The sequence below is a fragment of the Bufo gargarizans genome, chromosome 6 (genome assembly GCF_014858855.1).
Source record: "Bufo gargarizans isolate SCDJY-AF-19 chromosome 6, ASM1485885v1, whole genome shotgun sequence".
NCBI lineage: Eukaryota > Metazoa > Chordata > Amphibia > Anura > Bufonidae > Bufo > Bufo gargarizans.
The window spans coordinates 245,894,623-245,906,927 of NC_058085.1; the positions used below are offsets into that span (position 1 = coordinate 245,894,623).

At 50.3% G+C, this 12,305-nt stretch overlaps 1 pseudogene; it reads left to right on the top strand.

Moving 5' to 3' along the window:
* Positions 1 to 12,305, top strand: part of LOC122942114 — a 58,673-nt pseudogene that overhangs the window by 45,342 nt on the left and 1,026 nt on the right.

The window sequence follows — 12,305 nt, forward strand, 5'->3', positions numbered from 1 at the left end:
AAACAGCCCAGGACAGCTGATTCTTTCCAGGATGCCCCGCGGCCTTGGAGTTATGGTAGGTTCGCAACAACCGAGTGCGCAACTCCTCAGGCACAAAACATCTGCCGTTGGGTCTCCCAGAGGGAGCACCAGATTGAGCCGCCAAAATCTGCTCACCCAGGGGAGAGGTCAGGCTGGTGCGAATGGCGGCCAGGATCTGATTCGGAGGTATGACCGAAGTCGGAATCGACTCCTCCCCGGACAGCTCGGAGTACTGCCGTGATAAGGCATCCGCTCTGATGTTCTTGGAACCGGGTAGGTAGGAGACCACGTAATTAAAACGTGACAAGAACAGAGCCCATCTGGCCTGACGTGGTGTCAATCTCTTGGCCTCAGAGAGGTAGGTCAGATTCTTGTGGTCCGTCAGGATGAGAACCGGAACCACGAGCCCTCGAGCAAGTGCCTCCATTCTTTAAGGGCCTGCACGATGGCCAATAACTCCCTGTCACCAATCTGATAGTTGCACTCCGCGGAAGACAGTTTCCAGGAGTAAAACCCACAAGGCAGCAGAGGGCCCTCTGGTGTTCTACGCTGAGACAGAAGGGCGCCTACTCCCGTCTCAGACGCGTCCACCTCGAGGACAAAAGGCAACCCAGGGTTGGGATGCGACAGAATCGGAGCCGACACAAAGGCGGACTTTAGAGCCTCAAAAGCTCGGATGGCCTCGAGCGGCCAGACCTGGGGATTACTGCCCTTCCTGGTCAGATCCGTGAGAGGCTTGGCTAGCATGGAAAAGTCCCTGATGAACTTCCGATAATAATTGGCGAAGCCCAAAAAGCGCTGCAGGGCACGAAGACCACTGGGCTGGGGCCACTGTAAGACAGCCGAAACCTTCTCAGGATCCATGGAGAACCCCTCAGCGGAAATGATGTAACCTAAGAAGGTTACCTGGGATCGGTGAAATTCGCATTTCTCAAGCTTACCGAACAGCTTGTTCTCTCGTAACCGTTGCAACACTCGTCTGACATCCAGAATGTGGGCCTCCATGGATTCAGAATATACCAAGATGTCATCCAAATAGACCACCACACACTGCTGCAACAGGTCACGGAAAACATAGTTGATGAATTCCTGGAAGACTGCGGGCGCATTGCACAACCCAAAGGGCATAACCAAGGATTCATAATGACCGGTCCTGGTGTTAAACGCGGTCTTCCACTCATCGCCCGCCTTGATCCTTACCAGGTTATATGCCGCCCTCAGGTCGAGTTTGGTAAAGACCGTGGCCCCTTTGAGGCGATCGAACAGCTAGGAAATCAAGGGTATCGGGTAAGCGTTCTTGATCGTGATGCGATTGAGACCCCTGTAATCGATGCAAGGCCTCAACTCACCGCCCTTCTTTTTCACAAAGAAAAATCCAGCCCCTGCCGGGGACGAGGATTTGCGAATGTGTCCGCGTGAAAGCGCCTCCCTCACGTACTCCTCCATGGCCTCATTCTCCGCTACCGACAGTGGATAGACTTTGCCACGAGGAGGAACGGCACCAGATTGTAACTCTATGGCACAATCGTATGGGCGGTGCGGAGGTAGGGCAACCGCACGCACCTTATCGAATACATCCCGGTACTCCTCGTATTCAGGAGGCAACAGAGAGTCCGAGGAAGTACACAGCAACTTGACAGGCCCATGGATGCAACTAGCCCCACACTGCGGTGACCACGAGAGGATCTCGGCCGATCTCCAATCGAAAGTCGGATTATGCTTCTGGAGCCAGGGGTACCCCAAGACCACCGAGTAGTGTGGAGACTAAATAACCTGGAGACAGACCGACTCTCTGTGAACGGCACCAATGGCCATCCCCACTGGAAGGGTCTCATGAGTCACGTGTGGCGGCAGAAGGGGTCTGCCGTCTATCGCCTCAAGAGCCAGTGGGGAACCTCGAGGCTGCAGAGGAATGGAATTGGCGGCAGCGAACACACTATCAATGAACAAACCACCAGCACCAGAGTCCACCAACGCCTGGGTCGTCACCGAGCCCCCGACCCAGGAGAGGACAACAGTAATCAGTGGTTTGTCAACACGGGAAACCGGGGACGAGGAGACTCCACCCAAGATCTGCCCCCGACAGGATCACAGGTGCGAGCGTTTCCCGGACGGTTCGGGCATGCCAACCGAAAATGCCCACCAAGACCACAGTACATGCATCGGCCCTCGCGTCTCCGGAGTGCCCTCTCCCCCTCGGACAGGCGAGCAAACCCCAGCTGCATGGGTTCACCCCCAGACAAGTCATCCCCAGGAGGCGTGGGAGGAGAGGGAGGCACGGGTGGGACAGCAAACGTAGGCGCCAATCTGTTAGAAGGCCTCCGCAGGCTTTCCTTAAAGGAAGGTCTCTCCCTGAGTCTGGTGTCAATCAAAATCAGGAAAGAAATAAGAGACTCGAGCTCCACTGGTAGGTCCTTAGCTGCAACCTCATCCTTCAAGGCATCCGAGAGACCATGAGAGAAAGCAGCGACCAGAGCCTCATTATTCCAGCCCACCTCTGCTGCCAGGGTACGAAACTCAATGGTGTATTCAGCTACGGATCGTGAACCCTGTCTGATGGACATAAGGAGCTTCGCAGCAGAGGCAGCACGAGCCGGCACATCGAATACCTTCCGAAGAGAAGCAAAACCAGAAAACTCGGCAACCACCGGATTGTTGTTCTCCCATAAAGGGCTGGCCCAGGCCAAGGCCTTGTCCGAGAGCAGCGAGATCAAGAAGCCCACCTTTGATCTCTCAGTAGGAAAGGCATGTGGCAGCAACTCGAAATAAATGCCCACCTGGTTAAGGAAACCTCGGCACTGAGTTGGCTCTCCCCCAAAGCGCTGTGGAAGGGGGGCAGAACCGGTCATACCCCGAAACACCGCAGGCGCAGCAACAGGTGTCGGGGTAGACTCTGGCGCAACAACCGGAGCGGCAGTAGGAGCGGGCCCAGGAGCGACAACCGACCCATCGGCAACGGAAGCTAAATGAGCCATGCGTTCAAGCAGGGTTTGCAACGCCACAGCGAACCGACCCAACAGGTGATCCTGCTGATCAAGTCTGGCAACCAGCGTAGGTAGCGAGGATGGCCCTGTACCGTCAGAATTCATGGCTTGGTCCTAATGTCATGGAACCATGAACCAGACGTACAACAAGAGATAAGTGGAAATAAGAAGGCTTTATTGAAAAACAAGCTGTAAGGCAAAAGTCCAAACGGATGGCTAAACCGAAGCAGGGTCTTGCGAAGCCAGAGGTCAGGAACCAGAAGGGTAGTCAGACGAAGCCTGGATCAGGAACCAGCAGGGTAGTCAGACGAAGCCAGGATCAGGAACCAGCAGGGTAGTCAGACGAAGCCAGGATCAGGAACCAGAAGCAGCAGTAGTCTTAGAAGCATGTGAACACAGGAGGACCAAGCAAGGAACTGAAGCCACAGACCTCCTATATATATATGAGCTAGGCATCCAGCTCCTCCCAGTGGGAAGGAGAAGCCGCAGGGTGGGAGGCTACAAGAAACCCAGAAACCAAGATGGCCGCCAGCACATGTCAAACGAAGGAGAACAGCAAGAAGGTAAGACCATGACAATTTCCTATCTCAAAAAATTAGCATATTTCATCCGACCAATAAAAGAAAAGTGTTTTTAATACAAAAAAAAGTCAACCTTAAAATAATTATGTTCAGTTATGCACTCAATACTTGGTCGGGAATCCTTTTGCAGAAATGACTGCTTCAAAGCGGCGTGGCATGGAGGCAATCAGCCTGTGGCACTGCTGAGGTGTTATGGAGGCCCAGGATGCTTCGATAGCGGCCTTAAGCTCATCCAGAGTGTTGGGTCTTGCGTCTCTCAACTTTCTCTTCCCAATATCCCACAGATTCTCTATGGGGTTCAGGTTAGGAGAGTTGGCAGGCCAATTGAGCACAGTAATACCATGGTCAGTAAACCATTTACCTGTGGTTTTGGCACTGTGAGCAGGTGCCAGGTCGTGCTGAAAAATGAAATCTTCATCTCCATAAAGCTTTTCAGCAGATGGAAGCATAACCCTGCCCTTGATAAAACACAGTGGACCAACACCAGCAGCTGACATGGCACCCCAGACCATCACTGACTGTGGGTACTTGACACTGGACTTCAGGCATTTTGGCATTTCCCTCTCCCCAGTCTTCCTCCAGACTCTGGCACCTTGATTTCCGAATGACATGCAAAATTTGCTTTCATCCGAAAAAAGTACTTTGGACCACTGAGCAACAGTCCAGTGCTACTTCTCTGTAGCCCAGGTCAGGCGCTTCTGCCGCTGTTTCTGGTTCAAAAGTGGCTTGACCTGGGGAATGCGGCACCTGTAGCCCATTTCCTGCACACGCCTGTACACGGTGGCTCTGGATGTTTCTACTCCAGACTCAGTCCACTGCTTCTGCAGGTCCCCCAAGTTCTGGAATCGGTCCTTCTCCACAATCTTCCTCAGGGTCCGGTCACCTCTTCTCGTTCTCGTGCAGCGTTTTCTGCCACACTTTTTCCTTCCCACAGACTTCCCACTGAGGTGCCTTGACACAGCACTCTGGGAACAGCCTATTCGGTCAGAAATTTCTTTCTGTGTCTTACCCTCTTGCTTGAGGGTGTCAATGATGGCCTTCTGGACAGCAGTCAGGTCGGCAGTCTTACCCATGATTGCGGTTTTGAGTAATGAACCAGGCTGGGAGTTTTTAAAAGCCTCAGGAATCTTTTGCAGGTGTTTAGAGTTAATTAGTTGATTCAGATGATTAGGTTAATAGCTCGTTTAGAGAACCTTTTCATGATATGCTAATTTTTGTAGATAGGAATTTTGGGTTTTCATGAGCTGTATGCCAAAATCATCAATATTAAAACAATAAAAGGCTTGAACTACTTCAGTTGGTGTGTAATGAATCTAAAATATATGAAAGTCTAATGTTTATCAGTACATTACAGAAAATAATGAACTTTATCACAATATGCAAATTTTTTTTTAGAAGGACCTGTATTTCACCAGTGCTCTGGTTCCAACTGAGCTCCTTTCTCCTACGCTTTGAGTGTCAACCCCCCCCCCCCCCCCCCCGTCAAAACTGCTTGATGAAATCATATTAAAAGAGTACTTGCAACCGTCTCACCATATATATACAGTATCTATTTTAATTTTTTTATGCTTAACACAAGATTTATTGAGAGCAAAAGAAAATCATAAATTACTGCTTAAACTGCTAAATGCAGGCAGAGTGGTAGAGGAGAACTGCAGTATAAAGGAAGGCAATACCCTTAGAAGAGTAGTCATTTAATACAATCATCAATAATGTGCAAAACCAAAAAACTGTCATGTTAGCATTTAATAGCTAACTAAAACCCAATCACAGCAGGTCTCAACTAGCACACACAAGTAAATGTACAAAAATCAAGTAACATAAAACCTGATTCAAAGCATAGATGACAAGGCGGATTACTGTATACTGTACATAAAATGTATGGAGGTTGCACCATGCCCGACAATATAACCTCTGTGCCATGCTGTACAATAAACAGTATAACCCCTACACAATGTAGAGGTATACTGTATATCAAGCATGTCAAACTCAAAGGCTAACATGGGCCAAAAAAAACAAAATTTAAGTTTATGTGGGCCGCATAAAAATAAATAAATTTTTACAATATAATGCAGACGGATCCGTTCTGAACGCAAGTGTGAAAGTAGCCTTAGGGGCGAGAACCTGGGATCTTTCATCCCTTGTCCTATTCAGCTCTATCAGGGTGAATAGGACTTCACACTGTCCCTGCTGCCCTGTGCCTTGTGCACACAGCATCAGGGATGTTACCAGGGCTTCTGTAGCGTCCTGGCTGCCATGGTAACTGATCGGAGCCCCAGGCTTACACAGCTGGGGCTCCAATCAGAAGCTGCCTCTGCACCACCAATGAGGGGGAGGGGAGAGGTCCCTGTGGCCACTGCCACCAATGATTTTAATACTGGGGGGGTTGAGAGGGGCTGGCGCACTGTGCCACCAATGATTTTAATGGGATGGGGGGTTGAGGGGGGGGGGCACACTGCACCACCAATGATAAATTACCCCTTTATACAGGAGGCTGGTACTGGCAGATCAGCAGTTAACCCCTCAGGTGCGGCACCTAAGGGGTTAACTGCCTCTGATCGCAGCTCCCTGTCAGCGGCAGGGTGCCGGCAATGCGATTCTGCTGACGGCACCTGCCTCCTGTATTGTGTTAAAGACTGACTTTCACTATCAGGCCACACAGAGTGGCGCCCAGCGATGTCTCAGCACTCACCATTAGTCCTGGGCGCCGCTCCGTTCGCCCGCAGTGCTCCATTACTGTCTCCTCTCCTGCTCCACATGCTGCTGATTACTATCGGAGCGATGGGAGGAGACATCAGCTTCACTAGTGGGCGTTCCTTCTTCCTGGCTGTAGCGCTGTCCAATCGCAGCGCAGGGAGAAGGAACGCCCACTAGTGAAGCTGATGTCTCCTCCCATCGCTCCGATAGTAATCAGCAGCATGTGGAGCAGGAGAGGAGACAGTAATGTGGCACTGCGGGCGAATGGAGCGGCGCCCAGGACTAATGGTGAGTGCTGAGACATCGCTGGGCGCCGCTCTGTGTGGGAAATGGGAATAGTCCTATCATTGGTCGCTCAGTGCGCCCGCCCCTCCTCCCCCCCCCCCTCTCTTCTCATTGGTGGCAGCGGCAGCAGCACAGGGGGAGGGAGGACAGCTTCCTTCTCCCTGTGCTGCTGAGAGAACATGAGCGCGCCGATAGCAGAGCGCTCATGTTCAGAGATACTAGACTGCCGGGCCGCAAAGATATTCATGTTTGACACCCATGCTGTATATTGTGTGGCTCAGTGTAGGCTATATGTGTATAACATAAACATACTCCACATGAAAACTTAAAAAAAAAATTGGCTTGGCCCTTGGGGATCTCGGACGCCACTTCAACACTGGCTGGGGGGCTCGGCGGAGCTGATGTTGTGCTTTATCCTAATGAGAAAGATTTCATAATAAGGATTTGGAGAAGGGGCAAAGGGATAGCAGAGCAGGGAGAGGCTGGTGCTGCTACTAGGGGGTAATACCATGGGGAAGTAATAATGCCCCCCCAGTAGAAATAATTCTCCTTATAATGTGCAAAACATACCCCCTTGTAATGCCCCCAGTTGAGCTAATGTTCCCATAATGTGCCAATATAAAATACCCCTTCTCAGTGCCCCCATAGATGACCCCATAGTACTCCTCTCCCCCCTTCCCCATAGTACCCACCATAATGTGTTCCAGTATAAAATGCCCCTATACAGAGCCCCCCATAAAAATATCCCTTTTTTGGCCTCAGTAGATGCCCCTATAGTGCCACTCAATAATGTGCCAGTAATAAGTGCTTCAATAGATGCCCCCCAATCATGTGCCAGTAAGATGTGCCCCCTGTAAGAAGGAACAAGGAGCAGTCTTTGACGGAAGATACGTGTCACCGAGGTTCCTGGCCTCGGTGAGGTAAGAACCGGGTTTTTTCCTGAAGTGTCAGGTCTGTAGTGCAATCTGACACTTCAACTGTTAGAATGGCTGTAAAGCCAATCCGGGCCGGTTCTTATTGGGAGCAGCCAAAGAGCAGGGTGGGTGGCTGTTCCCCACGGTTCCAGGCCGGGTTTTGGCTGGAATATAAAAAACCCAGCCAGCATGTTCAGGTGGTGGATTATCCTCCATGACAGAGGAGCTGAGGAGTCTGTGGTTTGGAGACACTGAGTCATCTGTTTGTGTGAGCCATAGGCTGGAGAAACAGGCCACTAAAGACTGCTGCGGACTCTGGGTGAAAATCATCTGCTGACCAGGTGACGTCTTTTTTGCACTGTGAACTTTGTGTGGTGTGAACAGGCACCAAAACTGAACACTTTCTTTTGGCTTGTTTTCTTGCTATGTGTGAATAAACACTGAACTTTGATTTAAACCTTGTTTTTGCCTCTGTACTGCGTCCGCTTACCCTGCCTACCAAAGCGAATCCCCACACCCCATAGATGACCCCTAATCATGTGCCGCCATAGATGCCCCTAATCATGTTCCCCCATAGATGCCCCCTAATCATGTGCCAGTAGCCAGAGTGCCCCCCTATCATGTGCCAGTAGCCTCCTATCATGTGCCAGTAGCCTCCTATCATGTGCCAGTAGTCCCCCCTTATGTGCCAGTAGTCCCCCCTTATGTGCCAGTAGTCCCCCCTTATGTGCCAGTAGTCCCCCCTTATGTGCCAGTAGTCCCCCCTTATGTGCCAGTAGTCCCCCCTTATGTGCCAGTAGTCCCCCCTTATGTGCCAGTAGTCCCCCCCTTATGTGCCAGTAACCCCCCTTATGTCTCCACCGATGCGATGCAGGCCTCTTCCAGCCTGTGTCCCTCGCTGGCCCAGGCGGCGCAATGACGTCTGCACCAGCCTCTGATAGGCTGCCAGCACTAGGCCGGCAGCCTATCAGATGAACAGGGAGGGGACACACCTCTCCCTCCCCAGCTGAAGCACAGACATTTGTATACAGATGACTATGGAGATGAGTGAGCGCTTCCACAATGGAAGTGCAGCGTTCATCTCCTGCTGTGCCCTGCCAGCGCCCCCCTTCTGACAGCGCCCCGGGCGGCCAACTGGCCCACCCGGTCCAAGAAACGGCCCTGGCTTTGACCACAGCTGAACTGGAAGTGTGACGTTCCAATCAGTGGCCTCAGCAGTCATGTGCCAGGCCTACACGTCTCTGACGGGCAGTGGTGACGTGTGTGTCAATAGCTTGTCACACTTCTAGTCCAGCGGGGACCAGAAGAGGAGGAGAATGGAGCTCAGTGCTGGAACCGGAGCACCAGTGACAGGTGAGTCTATTTTTGCATCCTGCTTAGCCATATGAAAGGGGATTCCCAGTCTCGGAGAATCCCTTTAATGTCATAATGTATCTTGAGAAGGGTCAGAGATTGTTTCCTGTGTTGAGAGAGACCAGGGTCTCATCTTCTTTCATTATTTTAAAAGAAATCTGTGACCTTGATGGCTTGAAGTTGGCTTGCGGTAATGGTCAGAATGCCCCATGCAAAGCATGGCGCCGGTACTTTATTCTGGGCATGGACAGTTTTTCCAGAACTCTACCCGCTTTTCCTGTGTAGGGCTACCTCTTTAGTCACACCCATTTTTGTGACTCTGCACGCCCCATCACAGCATGTATGGGCACTAGGAAAGTGTACAGTTGAAACTAATGGAGGGCAGTCCTCCATTCGCTGCATGAGAAATTTGCCAACTCTTTCGAGGGTCTTTTTTTTTCTGGGAGCTAACCAGAAATTGTGATTAAAGGGCATCTGACAGCAGTTTTGTGCCTTTTGAAACTGACTGACCTGTTACATGTGCGCTTGGCAGCTGAAGGCATCTGTTTTGGTCCCATGTCCATATGTGCCCGCATTGCTGAGAAAAGAGCCTCTAGGAGCAACGAGGGCATTGCCGTTACACCTAGAGGTTTTGCTCTCTCTGCAACTGCTGTTCCCTCTCCATTTTGATTGACAGGACCAGATAGTGTAAATGTCATCAAAACTGGCCCTGGGTTATCCTAAAGTCAAAGTGGAGAGGGCGCGACAGTTGCAGAGAGAGCAGGGCCTCTAGGTGTAATGGCAACGCCCCCGTTGCTCTTAGAGGCTCATTTGCATATATTACCACTTCATTTTTCTCAGCAATGCGGGCACATAGGAACATGGGACCAACACAGATGCCTTCAGCTGCCAAGAGAACATGTAACAGGTCAGCCAGTTTCATAGGAACAAAACTGCTGACAGATGCCATTTAAGCACTATTAGTTGCAGTACTACATGAGTATTACTGCTGACATGGAGTCTGAATTGCTACTTTATGTATCTATACTCCTACACCCCGTTCCACTGCAAAATCCGCTGCACGCACATACATAATAGAGAGAACCTCCTAAGTGGAAGCTCATGGGTCCTCTCAATGTATTATACAACAAAGGTTTGCGGCGGCACAACAGAGGAACAGGGGGAAGGGAGTATTGCTGCCATCAGTGATACTCACGTAAGGGTCCATTCACACATCCGTGCACCTGCAATGTGCGATCAGCAATTTGCGGACCGCACATCACAGACACTATAATAGAAAATGCCTTTTCTGGTCCGCAATTGCGGACAACAATAGGACATGTTCTATTTTTTTCAGGAACGGAATTGCGGATCCCGAAAAAAACTGATCCCGAAAAAACGGATGTGGATCCCAAAAATGCAGATGCGGATTCCGTTCCGTAATAGGGACAAAGCAGTAGCAGAAGGGACACTCTCCCTGAGCTGTGATAGGGAGAGAGCTGCAGCAGATCCTGAGCTGTGATAGGGAGAGAGCTGCAGCAGAAAGGGCACAACCCCCTGAGCTGTGATAGGGATAGAGCTGCAGTAGAAAGGACACATCCCCTGAGCTATGATAGGGACAAAGCAGCAGCAGAAAGGACACACCCCCTGAGGTGTGATAGGGACAAAGCAGCAGCAGAAAGGACACACCCCCTGAGGTGTGATAGGGACAAAGCAGCAGCAGAAAGGACACACCCCCTGAGGTGTGATAGGAAGAGAGTTGGAGCCTAAAGAACATATTCCTTGAGCTATAATAGGGAGTGACCTGCAGCAGAAAAGACACCCACCCTTAGAAAGGACATGCCCCTGCCAGTCTGAAGAGAATCTAGCAGAGCAATTGGAGCAAAAGGATCTCTGGATCTATATGAGGTACAGGGCTGGTTCTAGCTTTGTTAGAAAAAGATTATCATGTACTAGATGATGCTTTATCAATCATGGCAAAACCCTTTTTAAGCCATTTGCCTGCCAGACAACCCCTTTAAAGGGGTGTTCCCATTTCAGGCAATGGGGGCATATCGCTAGGATATGCCCCATTGTCTGATAGATGCGGGTCCCACTTAAAAGAAAGCCAAACACAAGGCCGGCAAAGTGGTGACTGGCAGTGCTGTGTCCGGCCACCACCAAGCCTTCCGATTGGTCCGCCGTAAATAGCAATAGCAAAGATGACGCAACCCCTTTAACTCTAGGTCTATGCAGAGGTTTTGGAGCCATGTATCAGAAAAAGTGCTGCAGGTAGCGCCGATTTACCTCCCCCTTGTGAGTTATGAAATGTATTAACACCAGCTCCACCATGGTTTTACGTCATATTAGTCCATTCACCTGCAACGTCCGGTATATGTTTCCTAGTATTTAGCGCCCTGTAACATCTGCCATTATCTTCTCACAGGCACATGGGAAATGCGGATTGATTTTCAAGATTTTGAAAACACAAAGCATTACGCCAAGTATGCGTCTTTCCAAGTCCTGGGAGAAGATAAAAGTTATAAGTTGTTACTTGGGGACTTCAAAGAAGGCAACGTCGGTAAGAAGCTGTGGAGTAAGGTCGCGTTTCTACGAAACAAATGTCATAGGGACACAGATTTTTTTGGGGCCAACCTTTTTACCCAAGATAACTTTGGTGGCAGGGGCAGTATGAGATTAGCTCCTTAGCCTGTGCCCCCATGCTTTGTGCTCTGGTGGCCCAGTGTTGCCATAGGACAGAGCACAGCGGAGAGTTTTATCTTCGTTCTATATTTAAAGAGCATTCATCAGCAGGATCAACCCACCGGAACCAGATATAGACAGTTGGGGTTGACCCTGCTTAGTAAACAATGCCATATTTATCTCTTTGCGTCCAGAGTTATGTTTTTGTTAGTATTCAGATTAACCTATTGATGCACCAAGGGGCGGCCCGAGCCTTTCAGAGCAGCAGAACTTTATCGCCCTGGACCTATGGCATCCCCCACTTTCTCCTTCATTGACAGGGCCAGGCATCTTGTGCCCAAGCCATAGATTGTTATTTGGTGCATGCGCAGAGCAACACCTTCTGTTTGCCCACAAGCGCCGATGAGTGCTGCGCATGCACCAATACATTAAACTACGCCACAGGCATAAGATTACAGGGTCATGCAGTCCTCCATGTACTTTAAATGTATGTAGTGTTGAGATGCTATGTCATTAGATGCAGCCCTTGCACACGAGTGTGCCTAGAGGGGGTGGGGGCACAGAAGGGGTAGGGTGGTGCACAAAAAGGGTCAGGGACTGTTAAGAGGGCAAGGCAATGGAAAAATATGCCAGTGACACACTTAGCGCGTACCATGACCCCCTGTCTCTTACAGACTACGATCAAGGTTGACTGATGCAATCAAGATGTTATTGTCATTGCCCCTACACTGCAATAACTGGAGCACTGCCATCTAGATTTGTACCGCAACTCAGATCCATGAGCACCACAGACCCTTCTTTCTGCTGAA